At 45.5% G+C, this 25,892-nt stretch overlaps 1 protein-coding gene across 2 annotated transcripts in view; it reads left to right on the top strand.

Moving 5' to 3' along the window:
• The window catches only part of NCALD (neurocalcin delta), a 192,353-nt gene that overhangs the window by 56,191 nt on the left and 110,270 nt on the right, over nucleotides 1–25,892 (top strand). The window contains exon 1 of one of the 2 annotated variants that reach the window (XM_063924217.1): nucleotides 15,786–15,807. The exons of the other annotated variant lie outside the window; for it this stretch is intronic. The gene's annotated coding sequence lies outside the window, so the exon portion shown is untranslated. Of the gene's footprint in view, nucleotides 1–15,785; nucleotides 15,808–25,892 lie in introns of those variants that run through there. 2 annotated transcript variants of the gene reach the window in all.

Below are 25,892 nucleotides of genomic sequence, written 5' to 3'. Positions count from 1 at the left end.
ATTAGCGCTGGGTGTGTGCTGGCATACTCTCTCTCTGTCTCTCCAAAGGGCCTTGTGGGGGAACTGTCTTCAGATAAGAGGATTCCCTGAGTGTGTGGTGTGTCGGTACGTGTGTGTCGACATGTCTGAGGTAAAAGGCTCTTCTAAGGAGGAGATGGAGCAAATATGTGTGTGTGGTGTCTCCGTCGACACCTGACTGGATATGTGGAATTAAGTGCTGAGGTAAATTTATTGCACAAAAGATTAGAGAACAGACAGGGAATCTACCCATGTCTGTCCCTATGTCGCAGGGACCTTCAGAGTCTCAAAACGCCCACTATCCAAAATAATAGACACTGATACCGACACGGAGTCTGACTCCAGTGTCGACTACGATGATGCAAAGTTACAGCCAAAACTGGCAGAAAAGTATTCAATATATGATTATTGTAATAAAAGATGTTTTGCATATCACTGATGACCCATCTGTCCCTGACACGAGGGTACACATGTTTAAGGGGGAGAAAGCTGAGTTAACATTTCCCCCCCTCTCATGAACCAAATGAATTGTGTGAAAAAGTGCAGGAATCTCCAGACAAGAAACTGCAGTTTCCCAAAAGAATTCTCATGGCGTTTCCTTTCCCTGCTAGGGCCAGGATACGCTGGGAATCCTCCCCTAGGGTGGACAAGGCGTTGACACGTTTAACCAAAAGGTAGCGCTGACATACCAAGATACAGCTACCCTCAGGGATCCTGCAGATAGCATGCAGAAAAGTACTTTGAAGTCCATTTACACACATTCTGGTACACTACTCAGACCGGCGATTGTGTCGGCAGGGGTTTATAGCGCTGTAGCAGCGTGGACAGATACCTTATCAGCGGAGATTGAAACCCTAGATAAGGATACCATGTGATTGACCCTAGGATATATAAAAGATGCTGTCTTATATATAAGACATGCTCAAAGAGACATTGGTCTACTGGGTTCTAGAGTCAACGCTATGTCGATTTCTGCTAGACGTGTCCTGTGGAACATGCAATGGACAGGTGATGCCGACTAAAAGAGGCATATGGAGGTTTTACCTTACAAGGGTGAGGAATTGTGTGGAGAAGGGCTCTCGGACCTGGTCTCCACAGCTATAGCTGGTAAATCTGATCTTTTGCCTTATATTCCCTCACAGCCTAAGAAAGCACGACATTATCAAATGCAGTCCTTTCGGTCGCAGAAAAACAAGAAAGTACGAGGAGCGTCCTTCCTTACCAGAGGTAAGGGCGCAGGGCACAGCTAGTTCCCAGGAACAGAAGTCCTCCCCGGCCTCTACTAAATCCACCGCATGACGCTGGGGCTCCGCTAAGGGAGTCCGCCCCAGTGGGAGCACGTCTTCGACTCTTCAGCCACATCTGAGTTCACTCACAGGTGGATCCCTGGGCAATAGAAATGGTTTCTCAGGGTTACAAGCTGGAATTCGAAGAGGTGCCTCCTCGCCAGTTTTCCTTATCGGCCCTACCGGTTTCTCCCCCAGAAAGGGAGATAATATTAAATACAATTCACACATTGTATCTCCAACAGGTGGTGCTCAAGGTTCCCCTCCTTCAACAAGGAAGGGGATATTACTCAACCTTCGCTGTAGTCCCGAAACCGGACGGTTCGGTCAGACCTATTTTAAAATTAAAATCTCTGAACCTATACTTGAAAAGGTTCAATTTCAAGGTGTAATCGCTCAGAGCAATCATCGCCAGCCTGGAAGGGGGGGATTTTATGGTGTATCTAGACATAAAGGCTGCATACCTTCATGTTCCCATTTATCCACCCTGAGAATTACGGTACAGTATTGTCATTACCAATTTCAGGGTAATTGGCGGAAATGATGGTGCTCCTACGCAAGCAAGGAGTCACAATTATCCCATACTTGGACGATCTCCTAATAAGGGCGAGATCAAAAGAGCAGTTGTTGAACAGCATGTCACTTTCGCTGAAGGTGTCACAGCAACTCTGCTGGATTCTCAATATCCCGAAGTCACAGCTGGTTCCTATGACTCGTCTGCCCTTCTTGGGTATGATTCTGAATACGGACCAGAAATGGGTTTATCTTCCGATAGAGAAGGCCCAGGAACTAATGACTCTGGTAAAAAACCTATTAAAGCCAAAACAGGTGGGAAAGATGGTGGCATCTTACGGGGCCATTCCCTTCGGCAGGTTCCATGCGAGGACTTTCCAATGGGATCTACGGGACAAGTGGTCCGGATCACATCTACAGATGCATCAGTTAATCACCCTGTCCCCTAGGGCCAAGGTGTCTCTCCTATGGTGGCTGCAGATTGCTCACCTTCTGCAGGGTCGCAGGTTTGCCATCCAGGACTGGATTCTGGTAGCCACGGACGCGAGCCTCCGAGGTGGGGGAGCAGTCACACGGGGAAGAAACTTCCAAGGTCTTTGGTTTAAGTAAAAAAACTTGTATTCAAATCGACATCCTGGAGCTGAGGGCCATATACAACGCCCTTCGGCAAGCGGAAACATTGCTTCGCGACCTACCGGTTCTGATCCAGTCAGACAACATCACCGCAGTGGCTCATGTAAACCGCCAAGGCGGCACAAAGAGCAGAGTGGAAATGGCAGAAGCCACCAGGATTCTCCGCTGGGCGGAAAATCATGTAAGCGCATTTTCAGCAGTTCATTCCGGGAATGGACAACTGAGAAGCAGACTTCCTCAGCAAACACGACCTGCATCCAAGAGAGGACTTCTTTAGGAAGCCTTCGCACAGATTGCAAGTCAGTGGGAACTGCCACAGATAGACATGATGGCGTCCCGCCTCAACAAGAAGCTACAGAGGTATTGCACCAGGTCAAGAGACCCTCAGGCAGTAGCTGTAGATGCCCTAGTGACACCGTGGGTGTTCCAGTCGGTCTATGTATTTCCCCCTCTTCCTCTCATACCCAAGGTGTTGAGAATGGTAGGAGGGAGAGGAATGAGAACAATCCTCATTGTTCCAGATTGGCCACGAAGGACCTGGTAGCCGGATCTGCAGGAAATGCTCACAGAAGATCCGTGGCCTCTTCCTCTAAGACAGGACCGGTTGCAACAGGGGCCATGTCTATTCCAAGACTTACCGCGGCTGCGTTGGACGGCATGACGGTTGAACGCTGGATCCTAGCGGATAAGGGTATTCTGGATGAGGTCATTCCTACGCTAATAAAGGCTTGGAAGGACATGACATCTAAACATTATCACCGTATATGGCGAAACTATGTTTCTTGGTGTGAGGCCAGGAATGCTCCTACGGAAGAATTCCATCTGGGCCGTTTCCTTCACTTCCTGCAAACTGGATTGAATTTCGGCCTAAAATTAGGATCTATTAAGGTTCAGATTTCGGCCTTATCCATTTTCTTTCAAAAGGAATTGGCCTCTCTCCCTGAAGTACAAACTTTTGTGAAGGGAGTACTGCATATTCAGCCTCCTTTTGTACCTCCGGTGACGCCTTGGGACCTTAACGTGGTGTTAAGTTTCATTAAGTCACACTGGTTTGAACCACTTAAAACGGTGGAGTTGAAAAATCTCACTTGGAAGGTAGTCATGTTATTAGCCTTGGCTTCGGCTAGGCGAGTGTCGGAATTAGCGGCTTTATCACATAAAAGCCCCTATCTGGTTTTCCATATGGATAGAGCGGAATTGCGGACCCGTCCTCAATTCCTGCCAAAAGTGGTTTCATCCTTTCATATGAACTATTGCGGTGCCTGTGGCTACGCGTGACTTGGAGGATCCCGAGTCCCTTGATGTGGTCAGGGCTTTGAAAATTTACGTGGCCAGATCGGCTACAGTCAGAAAAAACAGAAGCACTGTTTGTCATGTATGCAACCAACAAGATTGGTGCCCCTGCTTCAAAGTAGACTATTGCTCGCTGGATCTGTAACACGATTCAGCAGGCGCATTCTACGGCGGGATTGCCGTTACCTAAATCGGTCAATGCCCATTCCACTAGGAAGGTGGGCTCTTCTTGGGCGGCTGCCAGAGGGGTCTCGGCGCTACAGCTGTGCTGAGCTACTACTTGGTCGGATTCAAACTCCTTTGCAAAGTTCTATAAGTTTGATACCCTGGCTGAGGAGGACCTCCTGTTTGCTCAATCGGTGCTGCAGAGTCATCTGCACTCTCCCTCCCGTTTGGGAGCTTTGGTATAATCCCCATGGTCCTTACGGAGTCCCCAGCATCCTCTAGGACGTAAGAGAAAATAAGATTTTAAACCTACCGGTAAATCTTTTTCTCGTAGTCCGTAGAAGATGCTGGGCGCCCGTCCCAAGTGCGGACTACTTCTGCAAGACTTGTATATAGTTATTGCTTAAATAAGGGTTATGTTATAGTCTCATCGGTCTTGGACTGATGCTATGTCGTTTTCATACTGTTAACTGTTATACGGTGTGATTGGTGTGGCTGGTATGAATCTTGCCCTTGGATTAACAAAAATCCTTTCCTCGTACTGTCCGTCTCCTCTGGGCACAGTTTCTCTAACTGAGGTCTGGAGGAGGGGCATAGAGGGAGGAGCCAGTGCACACCAGATCTAAAGTCTTTCTTAAAGTGTCCATGTCTTCTGCGGAGCCCGTCTATCCCCATGGTCCTTACGGACTGCGAGAAAAAGATTTACCGGTAGGTTTAAAATCTTATTTTTCTTATATAGCGCAGCATATTCCGTTGCGCTTTACAATTAGAACAACAGTAATAGAACAAAATTGGGCAAAAAATGACAGACATAGAGGTAGGAAGGCCCTGCTCGCAAGCTTACAATCTATAGGGAAATAGGCATTGATGCACAAGGATAGATGCTACCTATTACATAATGGTCCACCAGATTGCAAGGTTCTTAATTGGTTGTATGATATAATCACCCAGCAATGGGGGTCATTCCGAGTTGTTCGCTCGCTAGCAGATTTTAGCAGCATTGCACACGCTAGGCCGCCGCCCTCTGGGAGTGTATCTTAGCTTAGCAGAATTGCGAATAGAAAATTCTTAGCAGTTTCTGAGTAGCTCGAGACTTACTCCTACACTGCGATCAGTTCAGCCCGTTTCGTTCCTGGTTTGATGTCACAAACACGCCCTGCATTCGGCCAGCCACTTCTCCGTTTCTCCAGACACTCCCGCGTTTTATCCTGGCACGCCTGCGTTTTTCCGCACACTTCCTGAAAACGGTCAGTTTCCGCCCAGAAACACCCACTTCCTGTCAATCACGCTCCGATAACTTCAACAATGAAAATTCTTCGTTCGGACGTAAGTAAATCTACTAAGTTTTGTGCTAAAATTCTTATCGCATGCGCACTGCGTACGATGTGCATGCGCATTTTTGCCTTAATCGCTCCATTGCGAAAATCAGCAACGAGCGATCAACTCGGAATGACCCCCAATGTTGGAAGGCAAAATATGTGAGGTTATGTGGACTGTACAGAGAGGATGTAATTAGATAGGGAAGCATTGATGGTTATGTTGGTGGGTCTGGAATTTGGTAGGCTTGTCTGAAGAGGTGAGTTTTCAGGGAACATTTAAAGGTTTGGAGACTAGAGGTGAGTTTTATTGTTTGTGGGAGGGCATTCCACAGAGTGGGTGAAGCCCGGAAAAAGTCCTATAATTTAGAGTGTTAACAAGTAATACATGTGGATGAGAGGGGTGTAGTATGAGTTGCCGGCGGCCGGGTCCCCGGCGCCCAGCATACCGGCGCAGGGATCCTGACCGCATCTTGCCGACAGCAAGGCGAGCGCAAATGAGCCCCTTGTGTGCTCGTTGTGCTCGCCGTGCTGTGGGCACGGTGGCACGCTATGTGCGCCACGCTATCTATTCTCCCTCCAGAGGGGTCGTGGACCCCCAAGAGGGAGAAAAGTTGTCAGGATTCCGGCGCCGTTATACTGTGCGCCGGGATCCCAAGAACCGGTATACTGAATACCACCCGATGAGAGACGCAGATCTTGTGCAGAGCGGAGAGGTTTGATAGGGAGATATTTTGAGATGAGTGAAGAGATGTATGTTGGTGCAGTTTGGGTACTAGCCTTGTATATTTGCGTACAATATTGGCTCATTGTTGCAGACGTGTGTTGCGCAGCAGCCAGATCACGTAACAGATCAGACTACTTTTGAAACGATCGTTGGCCTTGGGTGCTGTGTACAAACTGTCCAGTAATCACACCGAGCATCTGAGAATTGGCCCTTTATTGCACCGTGTGTACCCCACTTAAATCACCAAACCAACACCTCATCCCCTACTGTACTTAATAAGCGATATTTCTTGTGTTTTGGTAAGGAGCAACATTGGAAACGTTGGATGCTTTATTCTGTCCCTTCCATGAGAGTCATACTTGTACATTCATTTTATGACGGCAGAGTAATGAATATGTAAGGTGTAGATTGAGGCCTTCAGATTCGGGTTGTAGCTGTTAGATTTTCTTGCATTTTATTGGTTTCTACTGGTGCTCAGATTTTACTCCCACACTCCAAAAACATATTGGTAGGGTAATTGACTGCTGACAAATAAAGTAACCCTGGTGTGCATGTTTGTCCATGTGATAGGGATTATAGATTGTAAACTCCACGGTATCCGTTCATATGGTTGACAATGTTAAGGTTGACACTCATTAGGTCGACCACTAATGGTCGACATTGATATGGTCGACATGGACAACTGGTCGACACATGGAAATGTCGACATGGATTTTAAAAAAAATCGTTGGTTTTTTTTTTTTTTACTTTTTAATACTTTACCATCCACGTGGACTATGATTGGGAACGGTAACCTGTGCCGAGCGCAGCGGTAGCAGATCGACGCACCTTGCCCGCAGCTTGGGGAACGAAGCGAGCCATGCAAGGGGACGCGGTACACTAATTGGGGTTCCTGGTCATGTTACGGAAAAATGACTCCAAAACCAGGCCAAAAATACACGTCGACCTTTCATGCGTTGACCATTTTCACGTGTCGACCGTTTGTCCATGTCGACCATGTCAGTGTTGACCAATAGTGGTCGACCTAATGATTGTCGACCTTAACATTGTCGACCATTCATACCGGAACCAAGCTCCACTGGGACATGGACTGGTGTGAATAACTGAAACATTCTCTGTAAAGCGCTGCATAATATGATTCATAGAGAAATAACTTAATAAATAAGAAATAATAAAATATCTTTGGGTGCATTTGCTGGGATGCCAAATCTCTGGTACATGGGGACTGTCTTTAGTATCTTCAATTGTAAATAATATTTCTCACTGTAGAATTCTGGATAACCTTTCCCAGACTGATGAGCAGTGACAGTTGGTTCTCTGGGATCAGCACAGCTGTCTTTTCTCCATCGCTTCTGATTGCTCCAGGCCACACTTTCATCTTCTCCTTTCTCATATAGGGCTGGTATATCTTGTTCCTGATGATCCTAGAATGAAGTGCTCCAGGTTAGCAGCACCTTGCCTCCGGTTACCTCCTTTAGGATGGTGTTCCCTTTGGTGGTGTGTTCGTTTTTCAAAATGCAAGTGCATACCGCATGTAAAGAATTCATGCAAATGCTATTTGCACATGTGTTTGGTATACAGCTCACATGCAGTATACCTGCAGTTGATACGTGTTTGTGTACGTTTGAGAATGCATTCGGAGTGCAAAAAGCATTGAGCTTTTACCATTCACTTCAACAGCACATTCATTTCAATGGGGTCTCTAGGCTATATGACACAAATGGGCGTTTAAAATGGAATGTGCTGGCTGTATATAAGTAAGTAAATGAAAATGGAAAGCTCTACACATTAAACTGGACAGTTTGACCCCTAACGCCAAATTCCTCAGCCAGCCTCTGGGGGAGATACAAATGTTTTAGCGCTCACACTCTCACTGGCTAGTCCATCATTTTAGATGGGCGATATTCAAGTTATGGTGCTGGTGGTATGGGTAAACGTGTGCACAATACTTTTCATGCTGGTCGTGCCAAGTAGACCGAGTTTAGCTATGTAAAGCAGCTAAATCCATCTAAACTATTGAACACGACCGAGAAAATGTACGAAAAGTCAGAGTCTGCTGAATATGTACATTTATGGCATATAATAATAATAATTTTATTTATATAGGTCTCTTTCTCCAATAGGACTCAAGGTGCTTATAGGTTATAGCTCCATATCCAAGTATACAGTATGTAACTAGAAGATATATATGCAGTACATTGTCATATTTCATGTTTAACATAGTAACATAGTTAATGAGGTTGAAAAGAGGCAAAATGCCCATCGGGTTCAACCTGTATTCTGTATTAAGATGAGCTCATTATCGTGTCCCTGCTGAAGTAAAAATTTTTGGATTAATTAACAACTATAATTCATGTACTTCCCAGTTTATCAAAGTCAATTGTTTGTTTGTTTTTTGTTTTTTAAATGCTATAACCTTGGATATTTTTTTTTTTAGTTAGAAATTTATCCAATCTGTTTTTTAATGTATTTACCGAGTCCGCTATTACCACCTTCTCTGGCTGGGAGTTTCCAGATCTTTATTGCCCTAACTGTAAAGAACCCTTTCCTACGTTGTGTATGTAATTTTCTCTCCTCTAGCCTTAGCGAGTGTCTACCAGTATGTTTTTGGAGTGTGTTTAGATTTTGGCGTACTGCTTTTTCACTCTTTCAGTGTATTTTAATACCGTGATGACACATTACAGCAAGCACCTGTCACCACGTTTCAGCGTGCATGACGTGCTGTGCAGTAACAGAGACGAGGCAGCGTGCTAGGTGAGCAGTCCTCTCGCTCGACTTTCAGTATAGACTCTTTGCCCATCTCTCCCTTTTTTATTTTTGCATGTTTTGTTGATATAAATAAAATTATTATTATTATTATAATATCAGTGATTATATAAGCCTATGCAATGCATTGCAAACCCAGAAGATGAAGCGATTTGCTTTCAGCCTGCAATCTCATTGAGCATGCACACAGCATCGCTCTCTTTGTAGACCTCTTTCACCTTTCTCTCCGGTCTAACAGGTAAAGCAGCGGAGTATCAGAGTGGAAAACTAGGTCTTGTTGTCACAGGTGGACTGTTATAAGGACTGAATGGCTCTGTGCTCTGAGAGAGTATCACAGTGAAGAAGCATTTTAAAAGTAGAACCCTGTAATATAAGTCAGAGATTTTCAGTCTGATGTTTATTATTTTGTCATTCTTAAGTTTCATTTTGCCACTTCAAGACTCCGTAAGTAGTGCTCCCATAATCCCCATTTTTAGTGATATTTTATATGGCAATCATTTTTTGTACAGACTGATCAGCTCATCCTGAATCTGATCGGGATTCTGGCGTTGGTCTCCTGACCGCTAATATTACATACCGGACCCGGTGGAAGTATTCTTAACGTGAACCTGGTGCATGGAATACTAGTGCTGAGCCGGAAGCAACCTGAGATGCCTATATACTGTACCTCTGCATAAGGGAACTATTACACTTATTTTTTTTTTTTTTGTTTGTTTTGTTTTTAACGGCTCTTTTTACAGCTTATTTGTAATAAAAAAAAATATATATATATATATTCGCGTGTGTGTATGTGTGTGTATGTATGTGTGTGTGTGTGTATATATATATATATATATATATATATATATATATATAATAAAACAACAATATCCTTATCTCGCGCTGTATTAAAGTCAGGCAGCACCTCTTGAAAAAACTCCCTGCTAGTGGGAGATAAACATAGGTTATAGATACAATATTCAGAGGGCGCACAACAGTATTACTATTTCAAATGAGAAATCAAACCAGCGTGACCCGAAGGACAGTAGATTTAATAAAATGAATTAAAATTCTAATACATTAAAATTCAATACAATGGTATAATGTTTCATAAGTACAATAATCATTTGTACAAAAACATGGTACTTTCTAAAAAGATTTTTTTTTTTACACAAAATCCAACGCGTTTCGTCCGCTATGGACTTCATCAGGGGTACAGGTAGTAGTGTGAGGATACTTTAAGGAGATTCCCCACGTGAATGATCTCACTGTAAGTAAAGATATAGTGTGGTGGACATTTATAAATGAAATTATAACTTCTTATTGAAAGTCTTGACATTCAGGAGAGGAGGCAGCCACACACATCCAGAATTTTTCATTTTGGGCATTATCTATTTCTCTGGATACCCTGTCCTGATGTCATTGATTTGGCTTTGTTTAAAATATCCTTTGGTACTTTACTAGCCCTGGAGGACCCTTTCTAACTGGTCATATCCATTGCTAGAACTGAATATATCATATGGTACTCTATTAACCCTGGGGGATACTTCCTAACCGGTTATATCCATTGCTAGAATTGAATAAACTTCAATTATAATGAATAATGAACATCTGACTTTCAATAAGAAGTTTTAATTTCATTTATAAATGTCCACCACACTATATCTTTACTTACAGTGAGATCATTCACGTGGGGAATCTCCTTAAAGTATCCTCACACTACGACTTGTACCCCTGATGAAGTCCATAGCGGACGAAACGCGTTGGTTTTTGTGTAAAAAAAATATTTTTAGAAAGTACCATGTTTTTGTACAAATGAATATTGTACTTATGAAACATTATACCATTGTATTGAATTTTAATTCATTTTATTAAATCTACTGTCCTTCGGGTCATGCTGGTTTGATTTCTCTTTTGAAATAGTAATACTGTTGTGCGCCCTCTGAATATTGTGTATATATATATATATATATATATACATACATACATACATACATACATACATACATACATACATACATACAGGATACTAGAACCGGCACTCGCCCTCTTTCACTTTGCTCCGGTTCCCTCTGGAAACATCAATATACAACCAGCAGAGACATGCAGCGGCACTCAGAGACTTCTCCCAAGTAGATAAAGTGTAAACTGTGTTTAATACATTATGAAGTCAGGTAACCAACATTTCGGGGCCGTGGCGCCCCTTTGTCAAGGTGATACCTTGGTTGGTTACCTGATTTCATGATGTATTAAACACAGTTTGCACTTTATCTACTTGTGAGAAGTCTCTGAGTGCCGCTGCATGTCTCTGCTGGCTTTATATATATATATATATATCTCCTATATATTAGCCCAGATCTGTGACTTTGTGACTCATTTGCTAACGCTGGGCGGAGTCACATTGCTGGGCGGAGTCAAGTCACAGATCTGCCCTAATATATTGGAGAGATATAGGAGAATAGGATAATTACATAGGCCAATAGGCTATATAGATAGAATTATTGATGATACAAGTACCGCAGGATGTACTCCGAACAATACAGACCGCTGGTGGATTGTGTGGAGACCTCAGCAGCTGCACCACGTTAAGGCTCCGTCCGGGGTCCCGCCCCCGATGCCAGCCATTGGACAGATGGCGGAAGCCCGCGCTGTGATTGGCCGCTGCGGCTAGCTGCGAGCAGCGCAATACTCGACTCCTGCTGTGCCCCCTCTCACACATGGAGCCGCTGTCGGACACTGGGATGCCACGCGGCGGACAGATCGGTAAGGTGCCCGCGCCCGCCGTCCTTGCTAGATGGAGGGAGCTGGGGATGCTCTGGAGCATGCACACCAAACCGCTCCTCTGCCCCTGCGTGCTCCAGAGCGGTATCAGGCACAACCTCTGCCTACTCGCCCTGACCTGCAGCAACAAGTACATACCCGGCCACTATGTGCGGACACCGGAGCGGGGGCAGCAGCAGTAGCAGGCGGAGGGAGCCTGAGGAGAAGGTGGACACCCAGCACATAGATCCAGAGGCTGCAGACCTGCATCTCCCTTCATATACAGGGTAACCCACCTCCCCACTATCTTATACTGTATATGCATTAATGTATTCAGCCTCTGTATAACATATATACTAAACCTACCTCCATCCCACCCACAGCACACCCACCCCTACACCACCCGCAGAGCCTCTGGAACCCATCCACTGCACCCCCGCCCCTCCCCCACCCACGTAACCCCAGTCCCTCACCGGCCCGCCGCACCACTGGACCCCCAACACCACCCGCAGCACACCCGCCCCTTCCCCACCCGTAACACCTCTGGAACCCCTCCACCACACCACCACCCCTGCCCGTCCCCCACCCAAATAACCTCAGCCCCTCACCAGCCCGCCGCACCACCGAACCCCCAACACCACCCGTGGCACACCCGCCCCTTCCCCACATGTAACGCCTCTGGAACCCCTCCACAATCCACCGCACCCCCACCCCTCCCCCACCCACATAACCTCAGCCCCGCACCACCCACTGTACACCTACCCCTTCCCCACCCCCAGCGCCTCCGGAACCCCTGCCACATACGCAACAGTCCTGCACCTGGCCATCCCCCACACCAGCACCTCCAACGTTACCCCAAACACAGCACTTCCCAACCCCTCCTCCATCCACCACCCCTCCCCCACCACCTCCTGACCCCCTCTCCCACCTGCACCCCCCCCAACATATGCCCCCCCTCCACCCGCAGCATGCACAGATACCCTCCCCCATATGCGGTCACCCCTGTGCTGTTCACGCCCACAAAAGGGCCTACGCTTCCTTCACCATCAAACGCACTATCGCCGTTCAATATTTACACACTCACAAAACTAGATATGCACCAACCACTCCTGCTATATATTTGGCCAGATCTGTGACTTTGTGACTCATCTTCAAATGCTGCCCAGAGACACAATGCTGGGCGGAGTCACAGATCTAACGTGTCTGGCCCACCCACTGCTGCTGTGATTGCTGTGTGCTCTCCCTCACGCTCCTGCCTCCCTCCACGCTGCTGCTTGGTGCATCCCGCCGCCATGTGTGAGAGCTGCAGAGCCGGGTAGTGCTGTTGTGCTTTCCCCACCTCCCTCTTCCTCACGTGTCAAGGTGGCCACGCAAGAGAGGCAGCCGAGACATCCCTGTTTGTCCCCTTGACCTCAGCATCCGCCGGCCACACCTCCTGCCTCCTCCTCCCCCAGCCCACGCCTACCCACTTACCTGCGGTTACTGCTGCACCACCCCCACACCACGATTCCCCACACATGGACATGCTGGACCAGAGCCTGGACTCCTCCACCGCCGCCAGCTGAATGCCCTGTGTACTGCCCTGCGTGTCTGTCGCTCCTATCTCCCGCCATGCGTATGTTATTTTTATTATTAGCGCACAAGGGGGTCATTCCAAGTTGATCGTTCGCTAGCTACTTTTTGCAGCCGTGCAAACGCATAGTCGCCGGCCACTGGGGAGTGTTTTCTAGCTTTGCAAGTGTGCGTACGCCTGTGCAGCCGAGCAGTACAAAAATAATTTGTGCCGTTTCTGAGCAGGTCTGAACTTACTCAGCCGCTGCGATCACTTCAGCCTGTCCACAGAATTGACACCCGCCATGCAAATGCTTGGACACGCCTGCGTTTTTCCAACCACTCCTTCAAAACGGTCAGTTGACACCCACCAACCCCCTCTTCCTGTCAATCTTCTTGCAATCAGCTGTGCAAATGGATTCTTCGTTAAATCCATCGCCCAGCACCGATCTGCTTTGAACCCATACGACGCGCCTGCGCATTGCGGTGCATGCGCAGTAGTGACCTAATTGCTGTGTTGCGAAAATCAGCAGCATGCGATCAGGTTGGAATGACCCCCTAAGTTTCCTCCTTACCCAATTGCATTTATTTATCTTCTCACTAACACGCACTGTTTAGGTATAACATCTCTACTGCCCTGCCTCTCTCTACTCCTTACAGCCCTCCCTTTCCGTAGACTATCCCTACCATCCGGCGTGTCCGTAGCTTCTCCCTAACACACTGAAAATCCCAAATCTTTGCCTACCATCCTGCATTTCCCTGCATTCCCTCTTTTGGCCCTTCCGATGTCTACATTCACTTCCTACCAAAGGCATTTTAGAATTTCCAATGTAACGCACGCCACCCCTCTATCACCTCCCTATCTCCCAGCATATTTCTATAGCATTTCTACCACCCAGTGTTTCCCTATTTCCATACTACAAACCTGTGTATCTCTATCCTCTTCCGACCGCCCTGCCCCTGTCTACCGCCTTCCATGTTTCAAACTTCTGTGGACCTGCCGGCATCTACTTATTCTCTCTTTAACACTCTACATCTCTGTAGCCCCTACTTACCGCACTGTATATTTCTGTTATTGCCTTACCCCCTTATTGTACACCTTCACACTAAAGCAGGTCATTAGGACCTGAATGCTCGCTAGCATTTTGACCTACGCTAACATCAGGTCTAAACTGTGCATGCGTAGGCACCGCATTGTGCTGGCACATCGCACGGGTACAAAGTGGATCTCTGCCATGGGTTTGACCCAAGAATACATTTGCACGGTACTCAGGTTACAGGGGCGCAGCCCCTTCCGACGGTGTGAAGAGCGCCCGTAGGGCGTGATGAATCACCTAGTGTATATATATATATATATATCTACTGTAACTCTGTATCTGTGCCTATATAGTTTAATAAAAGAGAGCTATTAATCTGTTAGAACTGGCATGCATATCAAGCAGGAACAGTGCTTGTACGCAACCCACTTGGATGGATAAATCCATGCAGACCTTAAGCAGCTGTTTCCTTCCTAATCAGTGAAATCGGCACATGGCGCTGATGGATACCTGACATGTCGGTGGCTTTTTATACTTCTTATCTCACACCAGATAACCTGCTCTATCGGGTGACTAGAGATCATCTGCACTATTGGGAGCCCTTCCCGCTAAACCGGTTAATCCAGCTGACTCCTGAGTTAACATTTTAGAGAAATCCGCATGCTGTGTGAGTTACTGTAAATCTATGGGGAATGGAATGTCTTGTTCTACAGATCGTTTCACGCTATCTGGGTGTATCTGGGACCCTGAGCAGGAGGTGATAGGTTATCCCTGCAGTGCTGGCAGGACACATTATGCATTTTGCGGCACTCTTTAAAAACTCTTTATATATTCTTTTTCCTGCACATATGACGCTATGGAAGAGCTGAGTTTCTGATTCACAAGCTCCAATATGTTCTGTGCACTTCTATGACTCACTAGACAGGTGTGTTTATATCTAGCCTGTGTCGTCTGTCTGGTCATAGATCTTTAATTAACTGTCTCTGCAAAGCACATTTTTATATGAAAGCCCCACTGCTTCGCTAATGAAGATTCTCACTGTGTCCTATATCGCTAGAGAGTTGGCTTTAAATGGATTTTGACATGGGCACTGCAGTTGGCCACTGAATATCCCTAGAAAATATGAAATTAGGACACAGTTAGTGGTTGGAAGACAATAATCATATGTACCCACAGTATATTTCTCATGTGGATATCGTACAATGGGGCAGATGTATTAACCTGGAGAAGGCATAAGGAAGTGATAAACCAGTGATATGTGCAAGGTGATAAAGGCACCAGCCAATCAGCTCCCATATGTAAATTAACAGTTAGGATCTGATTGGCTGGTGCCTCTATCACCTTGTACATATCACTGGTTTATCACTTCCTTATGCCTTCTCCATGTTAATACATCTGCCCCTGTGTATGCTGTTCCCAAATTACTGGGCCGCATAGTGGATGCTGCAGTTTGAAAGGTGGAAGGCTAAAATCTTTGAATGGGGAAATCTGCCTTTTCTCCCGCATAGACAATGGAAATTGATTTCTTTCTAGTGGGATCGCAGAACGCTGTCAGGATTAAAGAGCAGCCAAGGAAGATGTCTGAGGCCTGTTCTCGATTGGAGGTTTCCATGGTGATTGCTGCGACGATTCCGAATAATTGTACTCCTCTCAAACAGAGAAGGAACTAAATCACCGGAGATCAAAGTCTAACGTCTTTTAAACAAGTTGCAAAAGGAGCTAATCCTCAGTGCAAATTGTTTGCGGCTAAAAATTCTGAAAAGGTAAACTGAAAAATACTGTAACGAGAATAATACACCCTTATATTACAGGACAAGCAGTTGAGGTATATAGGAGATATACAAATGTAAATGTTGGTGTATGTTGACCGTGACAAACCAATATTGATCCAAGTCAACATAGCACATTGGCAGTGGCAGGTAATCATTACTATGTGACTGCTGAAGACGTTGAGATGGAACTTGAGGATATATATTGGCAGAAGGCAGGCAAATATGTCCTAATTATCCCAGATCCATGTATCTGTTAGTCGTTGAATGACAAAAACCTGAGTAATTACCAGTCACACACTGATTTATCAGCCATCTTGACAGTTATTGGCAAACACCAATAATGGGCGAAGCCTTGAAGCTATAGTAATGGTCGTTTTAAATCAGTTTAATAGATTTTGAGGTGTCGTTAAAAAAGTACTGATTGTTCTATCCTTTGTTTCCTCAGGCAAAATTAGGTAAAACGTTAATTTATTTGATTTAAATAAAAATACAAAGGTCACTTGACGGAGATTGACCTAAAATAAGTCTTGTCTGTAGAATGTAGCTTTCACTGAACTATAAAGGTAAGGTGTATATTTCACATACATGGGTTACACTGAGTAGATTTCTGTCTCCGCTGAGGTCAAGCAGAATAATCAGTGGCAGACATAATGTTGGCACTTACATACTTGCGTATATTGGATTGGCCAAGACTAGAATAAATAATATTGTAATAAGTGTGTTATGTGGAGGTGTATTTGCTTAGTTTGTGTACACATGGCCTGCCTCAGGTTTGTTAGCAAAGCAAAAAAAGCACACAACTGGGCAAAACCATGCTGCACTGTAGGTGGGGCAGACGTAACGTGTGCAGAGAGTTATATTTGGGTGGGTTATATTGTTTCTGTGCAGGGTAAATACTGCCTGCTTTTGCATGTAGCCGACAAATGTTAGACAGCTTTATTTTTCCACTCCAATTTAGATTTCAGTTTGAACACACCCCACCCAAATCGAACTCTCTGTGCATATGTTACATCTGCCCCAACTGCATTGCAGCATGGTTTTGCCCAGTTGGGTGCCTCTTTGCTTTGCTAACAAACCTGAATCGGGCCCATAGTTCACCATGACTTTTGGTAAAATATAATTTTGCTATATGCTCTAAAAGGAAGGATTATTGTTCTGCACTCATGAGCAGTTGGGACATGATACAGCTTTTATCTGAAAGTTGGAGTTGGGGCAGAATGTATGTGTGCTGTATGCTGTCTGTTTGAGAAGCACTTATTCCTAAACTCGATCAGTTCAAAATGGCAGATGTGCATTGCTGACTGTATTAGGAAGACATGGCTTGCAGGGCGTGGCAATGCTTAGACTCAAAGCGGTAGTTGCTAATGCACTAGTGGTATGAAGATTCACTGCTCCTGGGACAATCTGTTAGTATGGTTACCTCTAGTAAACTATGCATGGGTTCTTTGTAGAATGTGGGGCATTGTGGTTCTGCAGCAACTAATAAGGGCTCCAGTCATCAGCAATGGTATGTGAGGAGTCATTCTTGAAAGGTGCAGAGGGGGAAGGAATGGTGGCAAATGGCGTTTATCGCCAAAAAGAGAATTCTCCACATAATTTTTTCTTCGTCTGTACCTGTTGCTCATATATCAGGGGGAATTTAGTTCTCATTGCAGCGATCTAGCTGGCGGGTTAAGTGCCTGGAGCTATTCAGCCTACTGCATTGCGCCCGGTACTTATCCCGGAAGATGCACTTACCGTGACTAATTCACGGGGGTCAGTGCGACAAACTACATCTCCTGGGAGGGGGTGCAGGAGCCGGCCATCTATTTGCTGGGTTCTTCTTTGAATCTACCATGGGGTAGGTGGTCTTTGTCTAGGGGTCCTAATTGTGTTGTTGTAACAGGTTCAAGTAAATAAAAAATCTCTGTGGGTTTGGACAAGTTAGCTCATGTCCCCTGGCTTCTTCCACAACATCCTTGAGAGGGACCTCTATCCAACCCAATCGAGGGGTAGTGACTATGGGGTTTATTTACTAAGCCGTGGATGGAGATAAAGTACCAGCTACTCACCTCCTAACTGTCATTTTTAAAACACAGCCTGTAACATGACAGTGAGGAGCTGATTGGCTGGAACTTTATCTCCGTCCGAGGCTTAGTAAATAGACCCCTCATTTTCTTCAGTTTATGGTTCACCCCCTTCATGAAGCTGGATAACAGCAGGACTCTGTGGGTGTCACTGTCATCTACTTGCATTGCACCCCCACACCAGTGGGCACCTGTATTTTAAATCTACCATAATTCTCAGAAACAGTCTCCTTTGATAGCAAATAGGTCGTCCCACTGGGGTACAGTGGTGGGATTAGGGAGGGGTATACTATCATTGTGTTCACGTGCCTTTTACAGTCATCCTGTTTTAATCCAAGTTTTGTCTTTTAAATTGTTAGCCTCTTCCTCTGGGAAACAACCTTGTGCAAAACTATGGGCCACGCAGCCGGCTGATGGTGTCGCAGATGATCCAATGCAGCACAGATCACTAATGAAAGCCTCATGCGCATTAACATACTAGTGCATCGCTCCTGCTGCCACGTTAGCAGTAGTACCTCCAACCTCATTTGTATCAGGCCCAGGTTGCGATCCTCGAATCTGGGAATCCTGCAACTATTTCTTTTAAGTCTCTGTTTTAGTAAGATGGTAATGAACTTGTAATGTGGTTGGGGTATTGCTGGTGAAACTAGCTTCCTGTCACTTACAACCGCTTCACTGCCGGGCATGATCGTGGTACGCATTGGGTTGAGGGGAACTTCTACTTTTGCCCTGCGCAGACGTTTGTGTCCTAGGAATGGCCACGGTATACTATGCTTGTTCTCCTCCATCTCTTGATTCCTTCGAGACTTGAGTACCTTCCACAGAATGCACAATCTTTGCTGTATTGTTCAGAATTTTATCATCAACTCTAGGGAGGCGTCTCACTTCCCTGTGTATATTATTGGGGGTGCTGTCGATTATGACGCATCATTGTTTATCATGAGGAAACACAAGAGCAGCAGCATTATGGGTAAAAGACAGCTTGGATTGTTCTATGGAGCAGTAGGAGAAGGAGAAGTGGGTGAGGTACTAGTAGCTGATGAAATAGCAGCTGATAAGGCTGAGGATATATCTGAGGTGGCCGATGCCTCAGTGTTCCAGTTGCGTCACTCTTGCCTCATGCCGCAACACCACTAGTCCCGTGCACTAGCCTCCTGAGGGTGCGAGCAGAAGTAAGTCAGTCAAGAGCACTTACTCGGGAGCTACATCCCCATGATGAGAATTGAAATCCTCCTATTGAGTATTTTTCACATGGCAAATTTTCACTTCCAGCTTTAAAAAAAGGGGGAGATGTACTAATCCTTGAGAGTGATAAAGTACCAGCCAATCAGCTCCTAACTACCGTGTTACAGGCTCTGCTTGAAAAATGACAGTTGGGAGCTGATTGGCTGGTAGTTTATCACTCTCCACTTTATCACTTTTTAAGGCTTAGTACATTTGGCCCAAAGTAACTTAGCCTTTCCTATGCCTTTTCCGAGATTAACGCCGTAGTCATAAATCTAAATATACACAGCCCTTCAGTTCACGTGCTGGCCAGTCAGGATAGTAGGACAATATGTATGTTTGCTATTAAATGACATGTGATGCAAGAATAAATCTTGAGTGCATATGTGTTGCCAGCTGAAATATTTTTCTAAGTTCACACTGTGCAGTGAGAGGGATTTGCTGGCATTCCTACCTCGCTGCTCTGCGGCATTCCCAACGTCCGGGATTACTTGTCAGACATGACCAATTTGTGGATAACATACATACTCGTGAATTAGAATCCGCTACAAAGCAGCTTCCATGGAAGAGGGATTTTCCAGTGTACTAATTCTGAAGCTAAACCTTTTTAAAAAAAATAAAGTCAGAGTTCTCTCTTTGGGGGGAATGTACTAAAGGGAAAATGCGATAAAACCCCCGTTTTCGGGAGTTTTATCGCATTTTCGTATGTACTATCACTGTGGGGGGTACACACGGAGAGATCTTGCTGAAAATCTAGTCAGACTGCTTAGATTATCGCTCCGAGAGTACTCCCCTTAACCCTCCCCTTCTGCAGCCTATCCCTAATGTTGGCATTCTGCAGAATCATTTTGAATGTCTGAGTGGTGACTGCATCCAGTACAAGACGGGAGAGTTATCCCCTCCCCCCACCCCCCAATATCTCGATCCCCCAACTGCATAAGTTCTTAGTGTTTGCAGCAGATGAAGACATATTTTTCAGTTTAAATAAAAGACAGTATCTGACATTATAAAGTCACTAGTCCGAGTATCATTACAACAACATCCTTTCTTTGTATTAAAAGTAATTGTCTATTTGGCGCACCTAACCCTGCATTTTCCTATATCTATATCGAAGTTTGAGGTACTTCTGAAACAGGTTGCAGCCTTAGGACAATCTAAATACTCATACACACGAGCGCTGGATACCCTTCCTTCTAAGCTATATCGATCCCCCAAAGCCCCGGTCGGAGAATCGGGAATATTAAACATGTTTAAAAATCGGTTTTTGATTGGGAAATCGAGCATTTTTAACATGTTTCATTTCCCTGTTTCACTGATCACCAGTCATCACTGGCTGCCAGTCGGCTGTGAAACATTGATCATTTTGAAAATAAATATTGCGCGCATTATTATTATTATCCTTTATTTATATGGCGCCACAAGGGTTCCGCAGCGCCCGATTACAGAGTACAAATGCACATAAAAAATAGGAAAACAGTGACTTACAGTTGAATACAATATAGGACAAGTACAGGGCAGCTAAGCATAACTACACCAGTAAACATAGAGATAAGTTCCAGGTGGTCAAAAAACTGTGGGATCTGGGCGGTTGAGGATTATTAAAGTAAGAAAAGTATAAGCACATGAGGGAAGAGGGCCCTACTCGTGAGAGCTTACATTCTAAGGGGAGGGGTAGACAGACAGGGATGACACAGATGGGGTACATAGAGAGCGTGGAACAGAGGGTTATGTTGAGATTTGGCTACGTTTGGTAAAGAAATGGGTCTTAAGAGCCCGTTTGAAGTTTTGTAGAGAGGTGGAGAGTCTGAGGGGGAGAGGTAAAGAATTCCAGAGAAATGGAGCAGCACGTGAAAAATCTTGGAGATAGGAGTGGGAGGAAGTAATCAGAAGACAGGAGAGACGGCGTGCATTAGCAGAGCGAAGAGGACGGGTGGGAGAGTAAAGGGAGATAAGGTCAGAGATGTAGATGGGAGAGGAGTGGGTGAGTGCTTTGTAAGTGAGTGTGAGAAGTTTGAATTGGATTCTGAAAGGGAAGGGAAGCCAGTGGAGGGCCTGTAGGAGGGGGGAGGTAGACGTAGTGCGTTTGGTGAGGAAGATGAGCCGGGCAGCAGCATTGAGGATAGATTGGAGTGGAGAGAGGTGATTGTCAGGGAGGCCAGTTAAGAGGAGATTACAGTAGTCCAGTCTGGAAATAATCAGTGAGTGAATAATGATCTTAGTGGCATCCTGTGTGAGAAAAGGTCTGATTCTAGAAATGTTTTTGAGATGAAAATGACAGGTTTGTGAGAGGTGCTGAATGTGTGGTTTGAAGGAGAGGGAGGAGTCAAGGATTACGCCAAGACAGCGTACTTGGGGGCTAGGGGAGATAGTTGTGCCATCAATGGATAATGAGATTGTGGGAGGTGAGGCTGTGCGGGAGGGTGGGAAGATGATCAGCTCAGTCTTAGACATGTTGAGTTTAAGAAAGCGCTGAGACATCCAGGAAGAGATAGCAGAAAGACAGTTTGAGGTACGAGTGAGGAGAGCCGTGGAGAGATCAGGGGAGGAGAGGTAGATTTGAGTGTCATCAGCATAGAGGTGATATTGGAAGTTAAAAGAACTAATGAGTTCACCTAAAGAGGACGTATAGAGAGAGAAAAGGAGAGGACCAAGAACAGAGCCTTGGGGGACACCAACAGTTAGTGGAAGTGGGGGGGATGTAGCATCATGAGAGGAGACAGAGAAGGAACGATCAGAGAGGTAGGAGGACAGCCAGGAGAGGGCAGTATCACGCAGACCAAGAGAGTGAAGGATTTGCAGAAGGAGAGGATGGTCCACAGTGTCAAAAGCAGCAGAGAGGTCAAGAAGAATAAGCAGAGAGTAGTGGCCCTTAGATTTGGCTGCATGGAGGTCATTGCAGACTTTTGTGAGGGCAGTTTCAGTGGAGTGGAGAGAACGGAAACCAGACTGGAATGGGTCAAGCAGTGAGTGAGAGGAAAGAAAGGCAGTGAGGCGATTATAGACAATACGCTCAAGAAGTTTGGAGGCAAAGGGGAGGAGAGAGATGGGTCGATAGTTGGAGAGAGTGTTAGGATCAAGGGTAGGTTTTTTAAGAATAGGGGAGACAAGAGCATGCTTGAAGGCAGAGGGGACAGTGCCTGATGAAAGGGAGAGATTGAGAAGGTGGGCAAGATGGGAACAGGCAGAAGGGGAGAGGTAACGGAGGAGGTGGGAGGGGATAGGGTCGAGCGGGGAGGTTGTGGGGGGGGAGGAACGGATGAGGGCCATGACTTCCTCGCCAGATACATGGGAGAAAGATGTCAGAGTTGGTAAGAGGGAAGGGGAGGGGTGGCAAGGGATGGGTGGTGGCTGGTTGCTGGTCTGGTGGGAAGTGATATCCTGACGTATGGAGTCAATCTTGGATGTGAAATAAGTGGCAAAGTCAAGAGCAGACAATGAGGAAGGGAGAGGAGGTGGTGGTGGGCAGAGGAGGGAGTTAACAGTGGCAAAGAGGCGCCGGGGGTTGGAAGACTGTGTAGAAATGAGGATTTTGAAGTATGATTGTTTAGCAAGGGAAAGGGCAGTACTGAAGGATGAGAGCATGAATTTGAAATGGAGGAAGTCTGCTTTAGAGCGTGATTTCCTCCACTGTCGCTCGGCAGTACGTGAGCATTTTTGTAGGTATCTGGTGCATTTGGTGTGCCAGGGTTGAGGTGTTGATCTGCGAGGGTGAATAGTGGTTGGCGGAGCAACAGAGTCAAGGGCAGAAGTAAGAGATGCATTGTATAGGGATGTGGCTTGTTCAAGGCATGTGAGAGAGAGAAGAGGAGAGAGAAGGGAGTCAAACAGGGAGGACAGGGATGAGGTGTCAATAGCCTCAATGTTACGCTTCGTGATGGTAGCCTTAGGAGGGAGAGATGGGGAAGCAGAGATAGATAAGTTGAAAGAGAGCAAATGGTGGTCAGAGAGGGGAAAAGGGGAATTGGAGAAATCAGAAATATCACAGCGGTGAGTGAAAACCAGATCCAGTGAGCTCCCGTTCACATGGGAGGGTGAGGTGGTCCACTGGGAGAGACCAAGTGAAGAGGTGAGGTTAAGGAGTTTAGAGGCAGGTGATTTTGTGGGGTTATCGATAGGGATGTTGAAATCACCTAGAATAATGGAGGGAATGTCAGAAGAGAGGAAGTGAGGTAGCCAGGAAGCAAAGTTGTCAAGGAATTTGGAGGAAATGCCAGGTGGACGGTAAATTACAGCAACTCGAAGATTAGTTGGTTGGTAGAGGCGTAATGCATGGACCTCAAATGTAGAGAATGTAAGAGAAGGTTCTGGAGGTATAAGTTGGTATGTGTAGCTTGAGGGTAAAAGGATCCCAACACCACCCCCATGGCGACCCCCGGGTCGGGGGGTGTGTGAGAATGTGAGGCCCCCAGCAGAGAGAGCAGCAGGAGAAGTGGTGTCATGAGGAGTAATCCAGGTTTCTGTAATGGCCAGGAGGTGCAGGGAGTTGGAAATGAAGAGGTCATGAGTGGGGGTCAGTTTGTTGCAAATAGATCGGGCATTCCAGAGTGCACAAGATAGGGGGTATGAGTTTGTGGGAGAGATGTGAATGAGATTATCAGGATTGCTGTAGCGTTGAGGTAGGAGTAATTTGGAAGGAGAAGATAAAGAGGGTGTGATGATGGTGCTGGGGCCTTGGCTAGGAAGGGAGACTGCATGCGTGAAACAGGGAGGGAGTGCAGTTTGATACTGGTGGAGGAGAGGTGAGGAGACAGGCAGAGGAGGGAAAGAGTAGGGTTGAGCGGTGGGGTATAAGTGGTGTGAAGGGGCAGAAGTGAATTGCAATGGGTAAACAGAAGAGGGGTAGGGAGGCAGACAGAGGAGAGGAGGGAGGATGAGATGTAGGAGACTGTGAGAGAGGGATAGAGGTGGTAACAGGGGACAGAATAAAGGAATAGAAGGACAATGAGTAAGGGGGGTTGCCAGCCTGGCCATAGTGTGGATGGTGTGTAAACTGGTAGTGTAATGAGAATAGGGGGAGGAGTGGTGGCTGTATGAGAGAGCAGTGAAGTTTGCAGAAAGAAATACGATTTGCAAGTAATTAAAATGATGTTAATATCTACAGATTACCAGTAAATCAAATATTTGTTGATGTTAGATGGAAAATTATACAGTGTTGGCAAACCACAAGTCAGTGTTATTTCATCAAATATGCTTCTCAATTAAACATTTGTTTTCCAGGTATTTGCAGGGTCAGAGTAAAAGTTGTATTGCAGGTTTTTTGCAGAAAGTGAATGTTTAGTGTCCGGGTAAGTGAGGTTTGGAGAATAGGTGTGTACATACATTTGTAGCTGCAGTCCAAGGTTTGGTGGATTGTGTTGATTTGCTTTTGTTTGGAGTTTCCATGCAGTTTCCGTCCAGTTAAAGTCCAGTATAAGTGCCAGACGAATCCCTTAGGGATTTTCTCCCTTTGAGATCTTTCTCCACACAATGATTCAGCTACGCTAAAATCAGCTAAACTACACACCAATATAAAGCCCAAACATGTGTATGTAAGCACATTGATTGATTGGACCCTCCCCTAGCCCATCACCCATTTGGGGCAATAAAACTTAAACAAACAAATAATGTGTAGGGATGAAACCATTACACATTCCCCAAATAACTACAAATAAAACTTGGATAAATCTGCTAATATTTAATACACTAGTGACTAGACATACCTATGGCTAAGCATTCAGGATATTCCTATGTGATAATTAGCAGACTCGGTACAGCTTGCTGGGTATTGTTGTTCCACTAGACATACCTATGGCTAAGCATTCAGGATATTCCTATGTGATAATTAGCAGACTCGGTACAGCTTGCTGGGTATTGTTGTTCCACTAGACATACCTATGGCTAAGCATTCAGGATATTCCTATGTGATAATTAGCAGACTCGGTACAGCTTGCTGGGTATTGTTGTTCCACTAGACATACCTATGGCTAAGCATTCAGGATATTCCTATGTGATAATTAGCAGACTCGGTACAGCTTGCTGGGTATTGTTGTTCCACTAGACATACCTATGGCTAAGCATTCAGGATATTCCTATGTGATAATTAGCAGACTCGGTACAGCTTGCTGGGTATTGTTGTTCCACTAGACATACCTATGGCTAAGCATTCAGGATATTCCTATGTGATAATTAGCAGACTCGGTACAGCTTGCTGGGTATTGTTGTTCCACTAGACATACCTATGGCTAAGCATTCAGGATATTCCTATGTGATAATTAGCAGACTCGGTACAGCTTGCTGGGTATTGTTGTTCCACTAGACATACCTATGGCTAAGCATTCAGGATATTCCTATGTGATAATTAGCAGACTCGGTACAGCTTGCTGGGTATTGTTGTTCCACTAGACATACCTATGGCTAAGCATTCAGGATATTCCTATGTGATAATTAGCAGACTCGGTACAGCTTGCTGGGTATTGTTGTTCCACTAGACATACCTATGGCTAAGCATTCAGGATATTCCTATGTGATAATTAGCAGACTCGGTACAGCTTGCTGGGTATTGTTGTTCCACTAGACATACCTATGGCTAAGCATTCAGGATATTCCTATGTGATAATTAGCAGACTCGGTACAGCTTGCTGGGTATTGTTGTTCCACTAGACATACCTATGGCTAAGCATTCAGGATATTCCTATGTGATAATTAGCAGACTCGGTACAGCTTGCTGGGTATTGTTGTTCCACTAGACATACCTATGGCTAAGCATTCAGGATATTCCTATGTGATAATTAGCAGACTCGGTACAGC

This window comes from Pseudophryne corroboree, chromosome 5 (genome assembly GCF_028390025.1).
Source record: "Pseudophryne corroboree isolate aPseCor3 chromosome 5, aPseCor3.hap2, whole genome shotgun sequence".
NCBI classification, from domain to species: Eukaryota; Metazoa; Chordata; class Amphibia; order Anura; family Myobatrachidae; genus Pseudophryne; species Pseudophryne corroboree.
Note: the sequence above shows the minus strand (reverse complement) of the source record. Positions and strands in the feature narration are given on the sequence as shown.